The 23772-nt window shown below is 46.0% G+C and overlaps 1 protein-coding gene across 5 annotated transcripts in view; it reads right to left on the bottom strand.

Annotated features, from left to right (window-relative positions):
- ZNF395 (zinc finger protein 395) overlaps positions 1 to 23772 on the bottom strand; it is a 107944-nt gene that overhangs the window by 53953 nt on the left and 30219 nt on the right. Inside the window, exon 2 of one of the 5 annotated variants that reach the window (XM_069233769.1) lies at positions 20932 to 21053. The exons of the other annotated variants lie outside the window; for them this stretch is intronic. The gene's annotated coding sequence lies outside the window, so the exon portion shown is untranslated. The remainder of the gene's footprint in view (positions 1 to 20931; positions 21054 to 23772) is intronic. 5 annotated transcript variants of the gene reach the window in all.

The raw sequence follows: 23772 nt of genomic DNA, 5'->3' as shown, positions 1-23772 counted from the left end.
TGGCGACTGCTGGAACGGCTTTCCTTGTGAAAGATTGTTGCTTGCAATCCACCACTTCAAATCCACAGCAGCATCTCTGGAGATCTTGACAGTACCCTCTAGATCCCCTCTGTGTTGAGACCACTGCCTTCGGAGGCACCACTGAAGAGCCCTCATGTGCCAGCGAGCATGCATGACCAACAGAATGCAGGAGGCAAAAAGACCGAGCAGACGAAGGACCTTGAGGACTGGAACTACCGCTCCATTTCGAAACATTGGAACCAAATCCTGAATATCTTGAATCCGCTGAGGCGGAGGAAAGGCCCGACCCAATGTTGTATCCAGTACTGCCCCTATGAACAGGAGGCGCTGAGAGGGCTCCAGGTGAGATTTGGGCTCGTTCACCGAAAAGCCCAGGTCGAACAACAACTGGGTTGTTGACTGCAGATGACGCAACACAAGCTCCGGGGACTTGGCTTTGATCAACCAATCGTCCAAGTAAGGGAATACTGCTATCCCCTTCCTTCTGAGCTCTGCCGCAACCACCGACATCACCTTCGTGAAGACTCGAGGTGCTGAAGTAAGACCAAACGGAAGGACCGCAAACTGGTAGTGTTGCGATCCCACCACAAACCGGAGATACTTCCTGTGTGACTTGAGTATCGGGATATGAAAGTAAGCATCCTGCAAGTCGACAGACACCATCCAGTCTTCCATGTTCAACGCCAAAAGCACCTGTGCTAGGGTCAGCATCTTGAACTTTTCCTGCTTGAGGAACCAATTCAAGATCCTCAGGTCCAGAATTGGTCTCAAACGACCATCCTTCTTGGGAATCAGGAAATACCTTGAGTAAACTCCTTGACCCCTTTCCTGCTCCGGGACCAACTCCACCGCGCCCTTTAAAAGGAGGACTTCTACCTCCTGTTCTAGCAACAGGAGGTGTTCTTGTGAACAATACGAAGGGCGGGGCGGGATGAGGGGCGGAAACTCCCGAAAGGGAAGGGTGTAGCCTTTTCCCACAACACTGAGAACCCAAGTGTCCGACGTAACAGTCTCCCATTTGGTGAGAAAATGCTGTAATCTTCCCCCTACAGGAGAGGAGTGAGTGGGAAATGGTGGAAGCCTAAGGCTGCTTCCCCTGCTGCACCCCGCCAGAGGATGAGGAAGAGGCAGAGTGCTGCTGAGAGGCTCCCCTGGTGCGGACCCTACCCCTCCCCCTAAAAGATCTATAGGGGTGGGAAGAGGCAGGTTGCTGATATCTTCCCCGAAAGGAAGAGGAGGAAGAGCCACGCCCAAATCCACGAAACCTCCTGAAGAATCTGGAAGAGGCCGTGGAAGAAGGAGCTTGGAGTCCCAACGACTTAGCCGTGGCCCTGCTCTCCTTAAAACGTTCCAAGGCCGAATCAGCCTTAGCCCCAAACAGTTTGTCCCCATCAAACGGGAGATCCAACAATGTGGACTGTACATCTGCCGAAAAGCCGGAGTTACGGAGCCAGGCCTGTCTCCTTTCCACCACAGTTGTGCCCATTGCTCTGGCTACCGAGTCGGTGGTATCCAGTCCCGTCTGGATAATTTGGGTCGCAGCAGCCTGGGCATCAGAGACAAGATCCAAAAGACCCTGGGGAAGCTCTGTAAACGAAGAGGAGATGTCATCCATCAGAGCATGAATATACCTCCCCAGGATACAGGTCGCATTAGTGGCCTTTAACGCCAGACTGCAGGACGAAAAAATCTTCTTCGACTGCGCCTCTAGCTTTTTTGAGTCTCTGTCCCCAGGCACCGTCGGGAAAGAACCAGGCGCTGACTTGGACGAACAGGAGGCCTGCACTACCAAGCTCTCCGGCGTAGGGTGCCTAGATAGGAAACCAGGATCAGTTGGAGCCGTCCGATACCTCCTGGCCACGGCTCTGTGAACTGCTGGGGAAGATGCCGGCCTCTTCCACACCTCTAAAACCGGATCCAGCAGAGCGTCATTAAAAGGTAACAGAGGCTCCGCCGCGGCTGAGGCCGGATGCAACACCTCCGTCAAAAGGTTTTGTTTTGCCTCCACCACCGGCAAAGGCAGGTCCAAAAAACTAGCTGCCTTCCGTACCACTGTATGAAAGGAAGCAGCTTCCTCAGTATATTCCCCCGGGGACGAAAGGTCCCACTCAGGGGAAGTGTCCAGCCCACTGGCCGACTCCAGTCCACGCAGCCCATCACCCGAGTCCTCTAGCTCTCCTTCCTCTAGGGCTCGTTGGTACTCCTGCTCTTCTAGTACCCGGAGAGCACGTCTCCTCGAATGAAGTCGTTGTTCAATACGCGGAGTCGACAATGCCTCCGCCGAAGTCGAAGATCGGCGCCGATCTTCAGAAGCCACCGACGCCGCGTCCGGCGCCACATGTAACTTCGGCGCCGACGAAAGAGCAGCTGAAGCAGATGGACCCACCGGAGTCACAGGCCGAAATCCCGACGTCGACGGGATGGAAATCCCCGGGGCCAATCCTTCTGAAGCCACCGGAGCGGCCACCGGCGCCGACACTGGCGCCGAGCCCACGTTCCCAAACGGGAGAAAGGGCATAAAGGGTGCCGGCCGAAGAGGCGCAGGATCACCCAAAGAAAAGGCCAAAGGCCCAGCCGGAGCACCCCCTGGAGCCATCTGTTGGAAGATGGCATACATCGCATTCAAGAATGCGGAACTATCGGCTCCAGGGGTGGGAAAAGCCGGATACTGGGGTGCCTGTCTCGGAGGCGACCCCGACTCCGGCCTCGGCGTCTGCGCCGGAGAAAACACTTGAGGCTCCAATACCTCAATCACCGACGCCTGTCCAGGCGAAGTTGGTGACGCCGGAGAGGGCAACGGCGTCGAAGGATGCGGCGTCACCGTGGGGCTGACCTCCCATGTCTTTCGGCGCCGATCCGGAGACCTGGAACGAGCCTCCCTTGAATGACGCCGAGATTCTCTACGGCGCCGGGAGTCTCGATGACGCCGATGTTTTGGAGAAGACTTCTTGTGATGCTTCTCCTTTGACTTGGCCATAAACAGCTTCGCCTCACGTTCTTTAAGGGCCTTCGGATTCATGTGCTGACATGAATCACAAGTCGAGACGTCGTGGTCGGAGCTCAAACACCAAAGGCAATCGGAATGAGGATCCGTCACCGACATCTTGCCTCCACACTCACGACAAGGCTTAAATCCAGACTTTCTCTGCGACATTATTTCCACGGAGAAAGAGTACGCAGCAAGATATACACTGTAACCGCAAGAGTAACAGTTGCTCCCTCGAAGATAACCGTTTCGAATGCACGGAAAAAAGGGAACTGACGTCCGCACGTCGTCGAGGACCTCTTATTGCCTGTATGACGTCAGACGGCGTCGCGTGCGAGACAGTGACGTCCTCGTCGACGTGCAGAGACTAGTAAGAAGATTTCCGTAGAATGCTGGCGCCATGGGAGTATTCATGAGGTGAGGAATCCACAGGTAGTTGTATCCATCAGAATCCGGTTGATTCTACCTGGCACCCCATTTTATAAGACTACAACAGACAGTCCACAACGGTTAACAAAGTAGAATAAAGTAAGAGCTGCTGACACACAAGGGAGGCTCGTCGACAAGTCTGCATCACATACTGTGCACTTATGATGAAACAAGACACCACTCAACTATGCTACTTTTTACTTTCTGAATTGGTCCACAAGGGCATTCGAATTAGATCACTAACATGTCTGCATAAAAAAACTCCTTTAACCTCTACGCAAAAGAGCACTGCATCAAAAGTGATGCTGACTGCAGTTTCTCTATAATAGTTCTCTCCATGACTGAACTCTTGGAATGTGTCCCAGAGCAATTATGAACAGTAGCTGCACACACTCACTTGACAACCACAATTAAAACTCTGAAAAAAATAGTTGCTGCAACATTGGTTCCTTTCACCGTCTCCACGAACACCTTTCCCAAGCATTAAAAACATGTGGTGAAGAACTGGATAAGTTACTTGCCTGTAACAAAAGGTCTCCACTATCCATTGCAAGGTACTGTAACTGTGTCAGTATATGACTCATACATTCAACTTTTTAAATCTAAGCACATCAATGGTACTGCAAAACTAAACGGACCCCATTAATTTAGAGGCTGTGATGTCCTGGGTCTAGCACAATCATATTTTCCTTTCTAGAGCAGGCAATCCTAAACCTTACTGGTTTTCATCTAAACCTATAAAAAGATCCATAATGAAGAAATGTTGTTTAGGGTTAAGATAATATTCTGTTTCTTTAAACCGAAGGCCGCACCATAAGATATAGAGAAATTGCACAGCTGCAAAATACACCAGCATGGTTTAAGTAATCTAGTCTTGCAACCAATATTTGCCTCTTATCCAGTATTGGATCTTTCATAAATTCACATGCTTGAATCATCCCCATCGAAGTGGGAGTCCCATGGTACATGAAAAGCAATAATTAACAAATATAATTTCTTTTTTTCCTATAGGCTATAATGGTAACACAAATCTCTCATATAGCCTATCTAAGTCCTTTTGTGAAAAGGACCCAAACCTGGCTGCTGGCCAATCAGGAACCAACACTCTCCAGAGAAGCTCTTTCCCTCAGATTTTCTACCGCAGGCCACGTGAAGGGAGTCTCCCTGAGCTCTGCTCAGTTTTCTACTTCTTCAGATGTTTTTCTCTCAAGAAACCTCTAAAGAATGTCAGATTCTTCTAGAAAAGGCCTTTTCCGCCCTTGCAAGACCAGTGGCAAGAAAAGGCTCCATGTGGATGATCCACATAAAGACTGCTTATACTGCCTCTACCCAGAACACCAGGTAAAAGACTTCAAGATATGCCTTACTTTCTCTACAAAGACCCTCAAGGACCATGAGGGCAGACTTTTGACATGGTTACAGGCAAAATCCTGAACTTCAGGTGAGGAGAGTGGGTCAGAAAGGCCACACAAAAGGTCCAAATCCGAGGACCTGGGTCAGGCGGAAAGATCCATAAAGCAGCAGAAAATGCATCATAAAGAAGGTGGAAAAGGCTTACAGGGCTTAATTTCTTCTGAGCCATCCTCTCCTCGACAAAAGAAGGCGTCATCTAACCGTTCTCCTTCGTCTGAGCATTTTACCTCTAGAAAGGTATCCATAAAAATTTAGTCGTCGACAACAGTGTTCACATCTACCGTCTCCACCACCGTGTCAACAAGACCATTGTCAGTGACGACTACATTGACATCGGTGGTAAAGACTCCTATTTCTTCTATTAAACCTCCATCGACGAGGCTTCCAGAAAAGACTGCGTCGCTGAAGCCAACGGCGACAAGAACATGGTCGTTGATGACATCGTCTACCAAAGCCCTGTCGACTGCAACACCACCGACAAGAGCTCTGGCGGCTGCATCACCATCGACGAGGACACCGTCAATGAGGCCGTCGTCGACGAGACCATCATCGACTACACCACTGTCGTCGACACCACCGTCAATGGAAAGATCATCTGCTATGGCAGTGCCATCAACGGGACCATCGTCATCGACACCATCGACGATGCCAATGGTGCCTGTGAGTCAGATAGAGGCCATTCCTACTTCTTCTGGGTCTCCTGATCTTCGAGCCATGGTTAAAATCACACCATTGTCCAGATCGACTATCTATCCTACAGATACTTCACCAAGTAAGGTGTCAACGTTATTACCTACTCATCTGCTGGACTGGGAGGAATCGGATGATGGTCCATTTGGGGATGCGCACAGCCCATCCCAGTTGCATGTCAAATACCAGGAAGAGGATGATTATGATGATGAGTATGATCAATATTAGCCTTATTACTCTCATCAAGGGCGCGATTATCAACCGCCGCCTCAACCAAGAGACTCTGTCCAGATGCCTGCCTCCTTGATCCAGGACTTACAGTCAATGTTGCAGGATTATAGGAGGAGGTTCCCAGTTACAGCAAAGGCTCAACCACCACCGCCAACTTCTCCTGTTACACCAAGGAGCGTACCACCGCCTCCACCTACTCCTAGGATGACTCCTCATTCTGTGTTAGCTGCTCCCCCCGGAGATGACGTTTCGACATCTGGGGAAGAGGAGGAAAAAGGTGAGATATCGACGCCACAGCATCCTACTGAGGAATGGGATGACTACTTAGCCCCCACTCCTTCTCCACCACCTCCTCGCCCTTCAGATTCTCCACCGGAAGATATAGGTGGTTTTCACAATTTAATGGATAGGGCGGCCGTATGTTTCCACCGGCCAACATCTGTCTCGCAGTCTGAATGCTTCCTCCATGATTTTAAAGAACAAGCAAGGAAGTCTGTAAGGGCCATCCCTATCATTGACTTTATATGGAGCGAGGGTATCAAAATCATGTGCAACCCGGCAACAGTTCCACCAGTGCCACAAAAACTCGACAAAAAATATAAGGCAACTCAGGACTCTCTGGCATGTTTAACTGGCCACCCAAAGCCAGACTCTGTCATCTCTCAAGCGGCTCAAAGGCATTCCAAGAACCCGTCAGCGCCTATCTTTACTCCTCCAGATAGAGAAGGAGATTAGATAACGTGGGCAAGAGATTCTCGTCCATGTCAGCAATAACTCTTCGTTCAGCAAATTCCTTAGCGATCTTGGGTTGATATGATCGACAAATGTGGTCTGATATGCAGGCTTTTATGGACCTTATGCCGGAAAGCAAACAAGCAGAGGCATGGAAGATCCTCCAAGAAGGTGAGCGTACATCTGAAGAGATAATTGACTGCGCTCTAGATCTAGCCTCCACCGGTTTTCATCAGCTGGCTGGTGCTGCGGTATTACGCAGACAGGGTTGGCTCAAAGCCACATCTTTCAGACCAAAGGTGCAGTCCAGAATTCTTGACATGCCATACGATGGAAAATCTCTCTTCGGCAAGCATGTGGATGATGCATTGCAGGCCATCAAGGCTGACACAGATACTGCTAAGTCCTTAGGTACCTTGGAGTACCGGAAACAGCCTTTTTGGGGTGCAAGAGGAAGGGGATTTACGTCATTTTGAGGTTCCTATCACAGGCAGTATCAGTAGCCCCAATATAGACCATCCTATCAGCAGCAGTATAGGCTACCATCCACTGTCTCATACGCCAGACAGGAAGGAAGGAAAAAACAGGGTTCCCAAAACCGGGATCAACCTAGAAAGCAGTGATCATTACCAGGCACCGGCTATCTTTCCCCACTATTTACAGACTCACCAAGTGGGAGCGAACATCTCCAATTACATCCAGAAGTGGAAAAACATAACATCAGACAAATGGATGCTGGATATAGTGGCACGAGGTCATACCTTGGAATTTATACAAAAACCACCGCACCATCCACCAGGAACATCAAAACCATTCCATCTTCGCTTGCTTCAGCAGGAAGTGTTCCTGATGCTCGCCAAGGGAGCGATAGAAGAGGTTCCGGTTCAGCAAATAGGTCTTGGGTTCTATTCCCGGTTCTTTCTGATAAAGAAGAGGTCAGGGGAATGGAGACCAATCCTAAATCTCAGGAAGCTCAACAAGTTCCTTCGGAAACAATCCTTTCGGATGATCACGCTGTCGGATATCCTACACCTTCTCAATCCTGGAGACTTTATGACAACAGTGGATCTCCAGGATGCTTATTTCCACATACAAATACATCAGAAACATCGCAAGTATCTCCGCTTTACTGTGGCCGGTGCCCATTATCAATTCAAAGTTCTCCCATTCGGTCTGAAGTCAGCTCCATGAATTTTCACTTATTGTCTTGCACCAGTTGCAGGTTTTCTCCGCAACAGGGGGTTTTAGGTGTTTCCATACCTGGACGACTGGCTCATAAAAGCTCCTTCATCACTACTAGCGTCCAGGGCTAAAAAAGCCTGCCTAGAATTGTTTTGCAGTTTGGGACTAACAGTAAACCTACGGAAGTCAGTCATCCTTCCCCCACGCAGGATAGTCTTCTTAGGTGCAGAACTCGACACCATCAAAAACAAGGCATACCTCACCCGGGCACGGCAGTAGAAACTAACCAACTTGGCTGTCAGTATTTCCAGAAAAAAGTTTGTTTCAGTACAACTGTTCAATGTCGCTACTAGGCATGATTTCCTCAGCCATCGTCCTAGTTCATCTAGCAAGGTTGAGAATGAGACCTTTGCAAGAGGAGTTACAGCTCCAATGGACCCAGTTGCAAAGATCCTTCGACGTCTCAATAAGTGTTACACCAAGAATTCTGCAGGGTTTGTGATGGTGGTCTCAGACCAACCATCTCTCTCAAGGGCTCACCTTTCTAACGCCAATAACAGATTTTATCATTATGACAGACACTTCCTTGGAAGGCTGGGGAGGCAATTTACAGGACATGCGCATTCAGGGAAGATGGTCAGATGCCCAGAAAGGAATGCACATAAATCTGTTGGAATTAAAGGCGATCCACTTCACCCTCAAGGCTTTTCTTCCACGCATTGCAGGGTCATCAGTGTTGGTCCGGACGGACAACACAACAAGTATGTTTTATATCAACAAGCAGGGAGGAACAAGATCACTGTCCCTCTCAAGGGAAGCTCAATCTCTTTGGGACTGGCTCACACTGCACAATATTCGCCTCAGGGTGGAGCACCTGCCAGGTGTCAACAACGTCCTGGCGGACTCTCTCAGCAGGACGGACGACAACTGCCATGTGTGGGAACTCAACCAGAAGGTACTGAACGGCGTCTTCCAGCGTTGGGGACAACCAACCCTAGATTTGTTTGCCACCAATCAGAACGCCAAATGCCAATTCTACACCAGTCGATACCCACTCCCGGGGTCGTGGGGAAATGCTGTTTCGATGAGATAGTCCGGGATCTTTGTGTACGCTTTTCACCCATCCCATTGATCGCCAGACTCCTGAGGAAGATGAAGTCGGAGGGCTGCAGGATCATTCTCATAGCGCCCAGGTGGCCCAGGCAGTATTGGTACACGGAGCTCCTACTCCTGTCCGTTGCCAATCCCATGCGCCTTCCCTGCAACCACGACCTTCTCACAAAGACTCAGGGTCAGATTCTTCATCCCAATCCAACATCTCTGCAATTGCACGCTTGGTTCCTGAGTTCTGAGAGTTCGAGGGGATGAACATTGACCAAGAATGCAGACGGATTTTATCTAGGGCACGAGCGGACAGTACAAATAGGACGTACAAGTTCAAATGGATGAGATTTTGTGTTTGGTGCTCTCAGAACAAGTTCAATCCTTTACAGATTAAGCCGGAACAAATTCTCTTGTACCTTCTCATCCTCTCAAAGGCCGGTTTATGCCATGCATCAGTTAAGATTCATTTGGCAGCTATAGCCTCCTATAGGCGCTCTGCTGATATGCCCTCACATCTAGGATTATTAAACAGTTCATGAAAGGCCTCTTCCGCACTTTCCCTCCGGTGCGTCCACCTCCGCCAGAGTGGCATCTGAATGTAGTCCTGCCCAGCTAATGAAAGCTCAGTTCGAACACATTCACAGAGCTGAACTCAAGTACATCACATGGAAAGTGGCAACTCTGCTTGCTCTTACTTCCACCAGGAGAGTCAGCGATATACAGGCCTTTACTACTAAGGAACCTTTTCTGTTTTTTTTCGGATGACTTTGCTCTGCTCAGGTCTAACCCCAGGTACATTCCTAAAGTGCCATCATCATTTCACCTGAATGAGCCTGTAATACTACGAACCTTTTTCCCAAATCCGTCTACAATCGCAGAAAAGACTCTGCATTCCGTGGACATCAAGAGGTGCCTCAAATTGTACCTCCAAAGTACCAAACAGATAAGGAAGACAGATCAGCTGTTGGTATCTTATGCTCATGGACGGCAAGGTGCAGGGGTCACTAAGGCCACCATAGCCCGGTGGATTGCATCTACAATTCAGTTTTGCCACACCAAAACAGGAAAACCGTTGACTAAGCGCCCGAGAGCGCACTCCACGAGAGCAGTCTCCACATCGGCTGCTCTGTTCCAGGGCATTGCTCTGGAAAAATATGTCAGGCTGCGACATGGACGACTACGCACTCCTTTACGCAGCACTACTGTTTGGAGTCGTCGCAAAGAACTGACTCTCTAGTCGGACAGGCTGTCTTACGTCACCTCTTTCGCTAAGGTGAGATCTTTCCTATATTATTTTGACACAATTCTATATGCAATACTCTATAGTTGATATGCGATATGGTTGACACACGGTTATAGATTATATGTATATATATATATATATATATATATATATATATATATATATATAGAGAGAGAGAGAGAGAGAGAGAGATTTATATGTATAGTTCCTTTATGCTCATAATACAAGAAGGATAAGTTACTTACCTGTAAATCCTAGTTCTCTTCCAGGGGTATCCTCATCAAAGTCATAAACATTGAATATTCCCGCCCTTGTGCGGGGACCCCGGAGCATATATATATAAAATACATACATATTATCATGTGTAAAACAGCAATGCAGGCTATAATCATAAATAGGCTAAAATGCTTTATTTCTATGCAAGTTTTTTTTTTTTTTTTTTTTTTATATTATAAAATCACAATAGATCATAAATATCTACCTAAGCCCCAAAAACTGGACTTAGGGAAGTAAACAGCAGTAAATAGCAGAGAAAAATAGAAAAAACCACATTGAAAAACAATGAAGCATTCTTAGCCAATAGGCTGCATGCAGGTTAACACAGGAGAACCATAAAAACTTTGGCACCGTGCCTTTAAGACCCTGAGCACCTCCAGTATCCCACCATGCCTCAGGGGTGAAGGGAAGGTGACAGTTGGTTCACAGTTAGGTCAGTACTTTTTTACGGTGACAATCTGTGTAACTGATCAGAAAGATAATCTGTCCTGCACTTCTAGGAGACTTGAGTCCGGGGAGGAGGGTGGGTTGTTTATGACTTTGATGAGGATACCCCTGGAAGAGAACTAGGATTTACAGGTAAGTAACTTATCCTTCTCTTCCAGGGGATCCTCATCAATAGTCATAAACATTGAATAGATTAGCAAGCCCATCCCTAAACTCTGCGGACTGTCTGAAAGAAGTGCAGGAAAGAATACATATTCATGCAAATAGATTTCTAAGAGAGGCCTGCCCCACCTGGGCATCCGCTCTTGCATCCGAGTCTAAACAGTAATGCTTAGTAAAGGTATGCACAGACTTCCATGTAGCAGCCTTACAAATCTCGGAAATTGGTACATTGTTAAGGAGGGCAGCAGTAGCCGCTTTTCCCCTTGTGGAATGCGCTTTTGGCCTAGCCAGTAATTGCTTATTAGCCAGTTGGTAAGTGTTAACAATACAAGACACAATCCATCTTGATATCGTTCGTTTAGACGCTGCCTCTCCTGTTCTTAAATGACCATAATTCAGAAACAAATGGTTAGAATGTCTAATCGGTTTTGTTTTGTCCAAATAGAATTTCAGCACTCTTTTCAAGTCTAAAGAATGCAATGCTTTCTCAGCCGGAGTCTCCGGATTGGGAAAGAAAGTCGGTAAAGATATAGTCTGATTGATATGGAATTCTGACACCACCTTCGGAAGGAAAGATGGGTGAGTTCGCAGAACCACTCTATTATCCTGAAAAACCGTGTACGGTTCTCTGCAAGACAGAGCCTGAATTTCGCTGACCCTCCTCGCTGAAGTAATGGCCACCAAAAAAGCCGTCTTCCACGTAAGGTGCTGTAAAGAGGCCTTGTGGATAGGTTCAAAGGGAGGGCCCATAAGTTTTGACAGGACTACATTCAGTTCCCATGGAGGAGAAGGTCTCCGAATGGGAGGAAAAACCTTTTTCAAGCCTTCTAAGAAATCCTTGACTACATGTATCGTAAAGAAGGATTCCTGAGAAGGCGACTTACGATACGCTGTAATTGCAGACAAATGAACCTTAATAGAAGATACCTGCAGACCAGACTTCGCCAGATGAAGCAAATAGGACAGTATGACATCCTCCTGAGCTCGTATGGGATTTATACCTTGTTGAGAGCACCAGATGTAAAATCTCTTCCACTTAAAAGCGTAAGAACGCCGCGTGGAAGGTCGTTTTGACTCTTTCAAGATGTTCATGCACTCCTGTGAGAGCCCTAGGTGCCCATACTGTAGGAATTCAGGAGCCATGCTGTCAAGCTCAGAGAGGGAAGGTTGGGATGTAGGATTCTGCCTTCCATTCTGCTCAGGAGATCCGGTCTGCACGGCAACCTCCTGTGAGGTTTTTCCGATAAGTTGAGTAGATCCGTGTACCAGAATTGGCGGGGCCATTGTGGCGCTATCAGAATCATTCTGGTTCTGGAGTTGTAAAGTTTGTTGATTACTGCCGGTATGAGGGGAATCGGTGGAAAGGCGTAGAGAAATATCCCTGACCAGTTGATCAACAGGGCATTCCCTTGAGATCCCGGACGGCAGAACCTGGATGCGAAGTCTGGGCATTTCTTGTTTGCTTCGTCTGCAAAGAGATCCAACTGGGGTCGACCCCATTGACCGAGTAGTAGGACCCAGTCGTGCGCGTCTTCTAGATGTCTGCTCAGGAAATCTGCCTCTACGTTTTGCTGACCTGGCAGGTGTATCGCTGTGATAGACATTCCCCTGGCCAGGAGCCAATGCCATATCGTTTGGGACTCTCGAGACAGAGGTAGTGATCTTGTTCCACCCTGTTTGTTCAGGTAATACATTGTGGTTGTATTGTCTGTCTGAATTAGGAGAGATTTCCCCTGAACCAATGGAGAGAAAGATTTGAGAGCCAGATGGACCGCTCTGAGCTCCAGTAGATTTATGTGATAGCTCTTTTCCATGTCGGACCACAGACCTTGAGCTTGGAAGGAACCCAGATGAGCACCCCAACCCTGAAGAGACGCATCCGTTACCAGAGTGTCGGCTGGAATTGTCTGGTGAAACGGAGAACCTATCGACAGGTGAGGTCTGTGCATCCACCATTGTAGTGATTGAAAAGCCGCTGCTGGTAGTCGCACTCTGTCCTCCCAGCGACCAGTCTTTGGGCTCCAGCTGTTCTCTAATGCCTCCTGAAGGGGCCTCATGTGTAGCCTGGCATTCGGGACAATGAAGATGCATGAAGCCATGGAGCCCAGAAGCGATGTCACCTGACGAGCAGTAGGTGCATCGGCTGTGAATAGCTGTTGACACTTCCTGTGGATTGATAAAAGTCGTTCCTCCGAAGGATACACTCTTTGGAGCTCTGTGTTTAGTATAGCTCCCAGGTAGTGGAGGTTTTGTGTTGGAATCAAGGTTGACTTGTTGTGGTTGATTTGAAGACCTAGAGACTCGAAAGTTCTTAGAACAATGTCTCGATGTTTTCTCGCCTGATCCGGAGAGGAAGCCTTCAATAGCCAGTCGTCCAGGTAGGGGTAGACGAATATTTTTTGCCTTCGAAGATGTGCCGCTACCACTGCTACACATTTTGAAAAGACTTGGGTGCAGACTTTCAGGCCGAATGGTAGGACTCTGAATTGGTAGTGCTGTGACTCTATCTGGAAACGTAAGAATTTCCGATGTTTGGATGCTATTGGGATGTGAAAATATGCATCCTGTAGGTCGATGGAGCACATCCAGTCTCCCTGATGCAGTTGCGGAACAATCTGGTGAAGGGCTAGCATCCTGAACTTCTGTTTTCTTATGTACTTGTTCAGGAGCCGTAAGTCCAGAATTGGCCTGAAGATGCCCTGTTGACCTTTTTTCGCCACCAGAAAGTAACGGGAGTACACCCCTTTTCCTTTTTGTGCCGGAGGAACCTTTTCTACAGCTTTCTTTTGTAGGAGTGCAAGAACTTCCTTGCGTAGCAGGCTGAGATGAGAAGGAAAACATCTTGCTGGCGGCAAGTGTGGCGGAGGTTTTTTGAAAAGGAGAGAATAGCCATGTTCGACAATATTGAGCACCCATTTGTCTCTTGTGATGGAGTGCCACTCGTGAAGATGATGCGTAATACTTCCCCCCACCGGAGTGGTGCACAGTGCTGAGGGAAGCAATGCTTCATTGCTTTGTTGGTGTCTTTGCTGTAGACTGTTGAGGTCTACTTGCCCCTCGGTCTCTTGTGGGTCTACGTGCCTGAAACAGGGGACGTCCCTGTCGTTGTTGTGGCCTCTGAGACCAGTGAGGGGTTTGAACCCTCTGCTGGAATGGTCGTCTGTCGTACGGCCTGTACCTCCGCCTGAAGTCTTTCTTACGTTCCAGGCCCACTGCCCTCATAGTGTCCACCTCCGTTTTCATTCGGGCCATCTCTTCATCTGCGTGGGTACCGAACAACGAATTCCCGCTGAATGGGAGGTTTAAAATGCGTTGCTGTGCTTCCTGTTTCAGACCCGTGAGCCGTAGCCAGGAAGACCTCCTAGCGCAGATTCCGTGCGCATACCCATGCGCAGCCAAATCCGCCCCGTCCGCCGCCGCGCTGATGACCTGGTTAGATACTAGGCCCCCTTCCTGCAAGATTTCCTGGAAGTCCTGTCTATCTTCCCTGGGCAACTTTTCTGTAAATCTGTGGAGTGAGTCCCACAGAGAGCGGTCATATCTGCCCAGAAGCGCTGAGGCGCTGGAGACCTTCATAGCAGATGCCGCCGTACCGCACATCTTTCTCCCCAGGGAGTCTAGGTGTCTGCTCTCCTTATCCGGGGGGACTGTGGAAAATGATGCCACAGAGTGTGTTTTTCTGGCTGCGGCTAAGATAACAGAGTCCGGTGGCGGATCCTTCCGCAGGAATAAAGGATCTTGCTCCGGAGCTTTGTACTTCTTTTGAATCCTAGCCGGGGCAGACTTGAGAGTGGCTGGAGTCAGAAAGGTGTCCATAGTAGGTTGCAGCAAACCCGGTACTAGTGGTAGCAGTTTTCTCGAGACTGATCTGTGTTGTAGGGTCTCAAAGATAACTGAGGATAAGGAGGCCGGCTCCGGTACCTCAATATTTAGTTTCTGCGCTCCCCTTAAAAGAACCTCATTAAAAGTGGTGATATCATCCACCGGTGAGATCCTAGCAGGTGGAGAATCTGTCAGTGTGGGGGAGTAGCGCCCAACAGACGATCCTGAAGAAGACCAAGAAGGTGATCTTCTGTGTAGTGTTCGCGACCTGGTTCTCCTTCGGGAACGAGACCTGCTACGAGAAGCTGTAGCAGAGTGTGCAGGTCTTGTGGTCGGCTGACGAGACGCAGAACGAGCCCGTCCTGCTCTAGCTGTAGGCGATGGCGTTCTAGGTAATGAGGCAGTAGGAGAATACATCCTAGAGTATTGGGAATCCGGGGATGCTGCCGGTCTATTCAGGCTCTCTAACCATCTAGGTGATAGAGTGATGGGAGAAACATGCCCTGATGAGCCCGCTCTGGAATGGGATGATGCACTCCGTATAGAGACCACCGGTGAGGGAGCTTTATCCGCTGGCTCTACTGCCTGTGACACAGCTGAAGGTTGTGTCGACGTCGATTGCATCCTCGACGTCGAAAGTTGCGATGGTTCGACTGTTCTCGACGTCGAAGTTGACGTCGAAGGCCTCGACGTTGAATGTCTTGACGCCGATCGCCGATCGCGGGACCTGGACCTACTCGCCGTCGTGTGTCTCGACGTTGAGTGGCGAGTGGTCGACGGCGGATGTTCATGCCGTCGTGGTGTTTTTGGCGTCGTGTCCTTCGACGCCAAGGGGCGAGATGTTCTCGACGGCGAACGGGAGCGCCGGAGATGGCTCGACGCCGAACGGCGGTCTGCCGTCGACGGAGATGTACCCCTGTGCTGTCCATGCTTCGACGCTTTGTCCCTCGACGTCGGTCTGGTCGCCGTCGACGGCGATCTATGCCGGTGAGACGGTGGCGCCGATGACGTCGATGGAGAACAAACAGGCACAATCCTACCTGTCGACGTCGATCTGGCCATTCCTTCTGTTGTAGGCCTGGGAAGTGAAGAGGATGTTGACTTTTTCCTCTCCTGAAGCCCATGTAGCCTGATTTTCTCTCTGTCTTTGAGAGTCCTCCTTGACATCTTCTTACAATACTTGCAGGTGTCAGGACAGTGACTCTGTGGCAGGCAGACAATACACAGAGAGTGTGGGTCTGACTGGGCTTTCTTCTTCCCACAAGAAGGACATTTTACAAAAAGAGATGGCATTTTCTGTCAGAAAAGACTGCCAAACTCAGACAAAAGATGTTATCTGTCGAGTAAACAGGAAAAACACTATTTTTAGGGATTTTTCTGAAGAAAAAACTCAGAAAAACTGAGAGCTCAATGCTCCAGGATCCTCTCAGAAGAAGCCGGAAAAAAGAACTGACCTAACTGTGAACCAACTGTCACCTTCCCTTCACCCCTGAGGCATGGTGGGATACTGGAGGTGCTCAGGGTCTTAAAGGCACGGTGCCAAAGTTTTTATGGTTCTCCTGTGTTAACCTGCATGCAGCCTATTGGCTAAGAATGCTTCATTGTTTTTCAATGTGGTTTTTTCTATTTTTCTCTGCTATTTACTGCTGTTTACTTCCCTAAGTCCAGTTTTTGGGGCTTAGGTAGATATTTATGATCTATTGTGATTTTATAATATAAAAAAAAAAAAAAAAAAAAAACTTGCATAGAAATAAAGCATTTTAGCCTATTTATGATTATAGCCTGCATTGCTGTTTTACACATGATAATATGTATGTATTTTATATATATATGCTCCGGGGTCCCCGCACAAGGGCGGGAATATTCAATGTTTATGACTTTGATGAGGATTCCCCTGGAAGAGAATTATAACCTTGTTATTTGGTAATAAGTTTAACAGGATTTCTATGCTCGTGCCCACCATCCTCTGTGGGCATCATGTTGATTAAGAGTACTGCTGGCTATTCAGATTCAAACATGTGAATTTATGAAATATCCAATACTGGATAAGAAAACAAGTTACTTACCTGCTGTAACTAAAGTTATCCAGTATTGGTATCTTTCATAAATTCAAATGCGACCCGCCCTCCTCCCCTTAGACGCTCGGATTTCCTCTCAGGTCATGATCTTTTTCACTCTCATGCTAGAAAATCTGAGGGAAAGAGCTTCTCTGGAGAGTGTTCTAGAGGGTGCTGGTTCCTGATTGGCCATCAGCCAGGTTTGGGTCTTTTTCACAAAAGGACTTAGACAGGCTATATGAGTGATTTGTGTTACCATTATAGACTATAGGAAGAAAAAAAAAAGATTTGTTAATTATTGCTTTTCATCTACCGTGAGACTCCCACTTCGACGACGTGGATGATTCAAGCATGGGAATTTATGAAAGATACCAATACTGGATAACTGTAGTTACAGGTAAGTAACTTGTTTTCTTAGTTGATGGCTATGCAGCAACACTGGCTTCAAGGAATTTTACAAATCTCACTTGAAGAATGGCTGATCATCCGAAAAGATATTTATGTCACATCGACCAAGTGGATCTTTCTGTATGGAATAGGTGTCCAATGAATAAATACTGACAGATTTGCAAAGTATTATCGCAGCAGCTTCTATGAAGACTACATTGCCACAGTTCACGGTTTGTTGCTGCTGTGATTAGGGCCCATGAAGTAACAAACCGTAAGCACAACACAGATGTTCACAGCAACACTTGTTTGATGACTTCATACAACAAAGCTGAATTTGGCTCTTATGCATTTGTAAATCACAAGGCTACAATATTCAAGTGATATGGTTATCCTGTTCAGGTTTCAAAAGCAGACAGCTTTCTGTGAGGCTTGGCTTCTTCAAGCAGCGGGAAAATGGTAACAGTCAAGGTGATGTGGGAAATATCAAGGCAGGGGGCATAGCTTGACACCCATCGAAGATGGAGGCGTCCTTATATCTCTCACGTGAGGCGACGGGAGAGTTTTCATCTATGGAGGTGGCTGTTCTCAATGCCGTCTGCCGCAGGGCGGAGTCTGTGAACAGGGGCTGACACATTAAAATACTGTGCTCGGCTGTTTGAGGCTGCGCACATTATTAGAACAGCATAACACTTTCTTCCCTCGTTCAGCACCTGCCATTAGGAGGAAGACAGCCATGGAACCATCATGAAAAGAAGATTCCAGACAACGTGCAACTGAGGTACAACTTTACCATTTTTGCCTGCATAGCAAACCAAATCTATCCCTCTTGCGCCTCTGCTCACATGTAGAAAGACATTTTTGAATTTTGCAGCACATATTAATGACAACTCATAACTTCCTGCTGTGCCTTTGGGTTGCGTGCAACCTTTGTTTTTTCCTTTTCTTCATTTCTATCGCTCAGATCTTACTAACTACCTAAAGCACTCTCTGCCCTCTCACATAACTTCAACATTCCATTCTCCTTTCTCTCCTCAGATCTTGACATGGAGGACTCAGTTTCTACTCTATCTTGGAGTCCTGCATCTTCTCTACCTTCAGGCAGCACCACTTTATCAAGTACAGTGAGGAAAAGTTACACTAAAAGGTAAAACAAAAAAACGAACAAAAAAACCTTCCCCCAGTCTGCTTCCTCCATCGCTTTGGACCTGATACTGGAGGAAATTAGGGTGTTACGCCCCTATATGGAAGAGACCAAGGAAAAACTTCAAAGCCTTGATGATAAATGGTCTAAGTTAGAGCATAGGATGGGGATAGCTGAACAGAATGTTTCCAATCACGCTAACACAGCTCTCACAGTCACCCATCTTCAATCTCAGGTTTCTTTACTACCATAACAGGTTGAAGATTCAAAAAATAGAAATTGTTGTAATAACTTACGTATTGATGGTCTGCCGGAGGGAACAGAAGGATCAGGTCCCCTCATGTTTTCCAGAACATTACTCCCTAAGTTACTACAAATACCAGACTCCCCTCCCTTAAATATACAACGGGCTCACAGATTCAAACATGTTCCTCATGCTGCATTTATGCCCAGAAGACCTCAAGGTGTTATTCACTATTTTCTTGAATACACGGACCTTCTCAAAGTCCTGTTGGCAGCTTGCTCAAAAAAACAAATGTTATGGTCAGGCAATAACTTATATTTCTCTCAGGATTACACCAAACCTACTGCAGACAGACATAAGGAATTTATTTCCATGCAACCAGCTCTTCATTCCATCGGGCCCACTTTGATCTGCTCCATACCTGTTTGTTCAGGGTCACCTACAATAACAAGACTTTCACCTCTGAAGTTCCAGCCTGCCTGAGTTTGTTTCTACAAGAGCACAACGTTGAATCCATGGGTACTTCGCTGTCTGCCAAATCTTGATATGTTAATTAATGTGCTCATGTTGTAGTTCTTTCATAATTGAGATGTTAATTGTATGGCCTTATACTGCATAATTGTTATGTTTTACCAATATACTTATGATAGGTATTACATTATTTCTACTCTGGACCGTGTGTATTTTTATCTTTACCATGCTCCCTTCCTATTTTTTCCCTTTTTATCCCTTTCCCTACGCTCTAACTTTGTACTAATTTTTAAGTATTATTAGCAATGTACTATGTTTTACTCTAATAAAGTTATTTTAAGCTGGAAATAACAATGCAGTTCAATGGGGTGGCAGTGTACAGATTGTAATTTATACAACTTAGTGAAAAAAATTAAATCATCTGATACAATCATTATCTAGACTCCAGGCTAACATTCCAAATCCATTTAGTATTGCTCATTTCTCAGATGTTCCAGTTTAAAAAATGTACTCAACATGCTACAAAATACACTTTTTCAAAATGAGATTTATCCTGCTCACCAACTCGTTTCAACCGTCTCTCTTAAAAATAAACCCTTCTCTAATGAGAACTTTTTCAGACCAATCAAAATCATCCCTGAATGATCATACCGGCGGTCTCCAACCTCTTCTCTAATGTAAGCTTAACCTGACCAATCAAGATCATCGCTGATTGATCATACTCCCTGTCTCCAACCTTTTCTTTAATGAGGGATTCATCTGACCTATCAAAATCAAAATCCCTGGCTACTAACATATAATCATTGTTACAGTAGTAACCACATTTTACGAAACGGATAGTGACCACCCCATTCACAACTGCCTGCAGGGACCTTGCACCTGGCAGTGTTGCCTAGAGTAATAATTTAAAAACCTTCACCAATTTGATACTACTCCAAATGACCAATAAAATTATAGCTTAAGTGCAAGTGGGATCTATAACTAAGATAAAACCTGATGATAAAGTAATCACATGCACTTGTTTAGCAGTACCTGATTTTATTTACCTTCGTAACAGATATGAAAGCAGTAAAGGTGCACTGTCTCACAAAAGACTACACTTTCTTGTTCAGGTGAAACCTGTATGTTTTGTTACAAGGTCAGACTCACCTACTTAGTTACTAGTTTAAGATTAGATGAAAGTCAGAATGTCTTAACAAGTAAAACCATAGAATCCTAAGGTGGAGACTTTCTTTTTCACTTCACTGTTTTCTCAATCCCTATCCCCATTCAAATATGCCTATCCAGAGGAGTTTCGCTTCCTGCACTATAAGAGACTGGTAACTGCTAATTTGATGTGTGCTCTGGGTAATCCTCAATGAGGCAAAAACACAAATATTTCAACTGGTTTTAAAAATGAGGAATTAGCAAAACGTCCAAGTACTTCTCCCAGTTTCAAAATACAGTGCACTTGCAAAAAGAGCTTGTGCACTTGTAACCGCCCTCTTCAACATACAACAGAAACAGTCTTTGTTTTTTATTCATAACGAAAGTAGTCATTTAAAAGGCACAAACAACAGCACAGCGATACAGAAAAATGTCTCAGGGAAAGTAAGAACAATTTTTGATAGAACAAAAACATAGGAGCGGTTTTAAAGGAAAGAGATTACACAGGAGAAAGTAGATGGACGCCTTAAAGTTCCTTTCTCCGGTAAAGGAGTGTTTCTTTTGCTTGGCATGCATGGTGAAGCATCCGGTATGATTACTGTAGCTCTTCATTTAAGCGGTTGCTTCACGATCTAAGAATGTGAGCTGCAGCACTGATGAACACAAGATGAAGCAGTTGTTTGTATCAAACCGCAGACCATCAATATGAAGCGTGAAGTGGTGCACCAAGTTGCACACACTAACCACAGGCAGATGGAGTCTGTGCTCTGGTAGTGGGCCTTGCTTAGGATCTTGGTGTGCTGGCAGAAAGGACAGTAAGAAGTTCTTCATCCGCCTGCACTGTTTTACCAGGTTCAGGTGTTTGCCTAAAAGTAAATGTGACAAAATCTCTATCAGAAAACGTCACAGATGTTGGACCTCTGAAAGTCACAGGCACTTGGAAGGGCAATGGAAATGGTAAACAAAGAAACAGCCCAATTGAAATACACTCCATCTGATGTAGCTTTTTATGTTTAGTTTATGAGACAAAGCATGATGCGGGCCTGCAGCCCGCCCATTGCTTACGATTAGTTGGATGTATTGTCACTTTCATTTACTTGTTTCTTGGTGGCTTGTCTTCTATTTGATCGTCCCTCGCAGGGACATAGCTTCTGTACTATCCTTTTGATTGGCTTACTTCCACTGCTCACATTTAGGAAACTACTTTTTTTCTTTTTCATTCAGCACTCAACGAGAGTGCATGTGTTTTAGCTCCCACTCTTGTGTGCTGCTTATCCCTCAACCTCCACCCACGCACTTCTTTCCGCTTGTCTGTGAAAACATAACAACAGGAATACTTTTGCTCGGTTACACAGAGGAGTAGATATATAATTAATTTGGAAAATAAATTAGGCCTTGGCAAGTGTTTTGCTTTACATTCTGACTCCTCCTTATTCTTTTTAAATTTGGAACAGTTTCCCGAGTGAAAGGTATTTGAAAATTAAACCATGTCATTTATAAAATTGAAAACTCTAAATTCAATGTACAATTTTGAGATTCCGTAATATATGTTCGCTTTTCCTCAAGCATTCCGATTTGTTTTCCCCTTTTAATTTTTTTAGGAAATCTTTACAAACACTGGCAAAACCAACAGCTCTGATCTAGCATTACAAAGACAAGACCAAATGGCTTTGCAACCGAGTGTTTCATATGAGGACTGAGAGTTTGTCTGACATGGAGGTGGTTTGGTTTTCATTTTCTCTTGTGACTTTCTATAGCCTGCAGTCTAAAACGACTTGAGGTGAGAAGTTTTGGCCCGATTACAGAGAATAAGTTCTAAATCCAGTAAAAACATCATAAGTTAATTTTTTCTTTACATATGTATTCACATTCAGAGATATGAAAACAAGTTGCTTACCTGTAACTACAGTTATCCAGTATTGTTATCTTTCACAAAATCACATGCCTGAATCATCTCCGTTGTCGAAGTGGGAGTCCCACGCTATCCTACAAAGCAGCAAGTGAGAACATCCATAGGTTATAATGTTAGCAAACTCAAACACATCGCCTATCCATGTCCTTTTGTAAAAAAGAACCAAACTTGACCTATGACCAATCAGGCGCCAGCACCCTCTAGAATATTCCCAAAAGAGGCTCAGATTTTCGAGCAGCAGAGTGAGGAGTATATACTGAAAAAGAAAGGTGAGCCTCAAAGGGGAGGAGGGTGGGTCGCATGTGAATTCATGAAAGATTCCAATACTGGAGAAATGTAGTTACAGGTAAGTAACTTGTTTTCTTATCCAGTATTGGATATTTCATAAATTCACATGCTTGAAGCTGAATAGCCAGCAGTACTCACAATAACTGATATGCCCGTAATGGATGGTGGGTGCGAGCATTCCAATATATAAATAAATAAATAAAATGTATTTATTTATTACTACATAGTCGGACAATAATTGAACAGGTTTTAGAAGCAATTGGATATCAAATTAAATATATACATTCTGGCTAACCTTAATGAATTAGATGACATAAGAATGCCTGTCCCACGAGTGAATCGGTTTGTTGTGTTGATTCCAAACAGTAACATTGTGCGAAAGAATGTGTAGCCTTCCACGTTACAGCTTGACATATCCTGTTTAAGGTGAATGCCTTAAAACAGAGCAACTGATGTTGAGATTGCTCTTGCAGTGTGTGCTTTAGGCCAGCAGGTTAGTGGTTTCCCAGCCTTCATATGACAAAACTGAATAGTGGATGCAATCCATCGGGCTATCGTTGCTTTAGTAACTCCTGTACCCCGATGACCTTGGCCGTAAGAGACTAGTAGTTGGTCTCTCTTACGGAATTGTTTAGTACGCTGAAGGTAGAATTTCAAACATCGTTGACATCCAGCGTGTGGAGAGTTCTTTCAGCCACAGTCAATAGATTTGGGAAGAAAGTTCTCAATATCACCGGTTCGTTTAGGTGAAAAGATGAAGGCACTTTAGGAATGTATCTTTGGTTTCTTGTAAGAAGAACAAAGTCATCTGAGAAAGAGAGGAAGGGTTCCTGAATGCCTGTATGTCACTGACTCTCCTAGTGGAAGTAAGTGCAAGGAGGGTTGCCACTTCCCATGTGAGATACTTCAGATCCGCTCTGTGCATGAGCTCGAACTGAGCTTTCATTAATTGCGATAGAACAATGTTTAGATGCCACTGAGGAGGAGGTGCTCACACCGGAGAAAAAGTGCTAAACAGACCTCTCATAAATTGTTTTATGAGCCTGGATGAACCCAGGGAGGGTGCATTTGCAGAGCGTCTGTATGCGGATGTAGCTGCCAGGTGAACCTTAACTGAGGCATGTCCAAGACCAGTTTTGGATAGAGCAAGGAGGTATGCTATAATCTCCTCTGGTAGAACCGTTAACGGATGCATATTGTTTTGTTGGCACCAGATACAAAATCTTCACCACTTGAGCCTGTAAGTCTTGTTTGTGCTCGTGCTCTTGACAGAATTACTTTGCATTCTTCGTCAATGTTCATGCCCTGGAACTCAGAAACCATGAATGCAATTGGAGAGAGGCTGGTTCTGTATGAAATATCTGCCCTTGTCTCTTCTTTAGTAG

This window comes from Pleurodeles waltl, chromosome 5, assembly GCF_031143425.1.
Source record: "Pleurodeles waltl isolate 20211129_DDA chromosome 5, aPleWal1.hap1.20221129, whole genome shotgun sequence".
Classification (NCBI taxonomy): domain Eukaryota; kingdom Metazoa; phylum Chordata; class Amphibia; order Caudata; family Salamandridae; genus Pleurodeles; species Pleurodeles waltl.
Note: the sequence above shows the minus strand (reverse complement) of the source record. Positions and strands in the feature narration are given on the sequence as shown.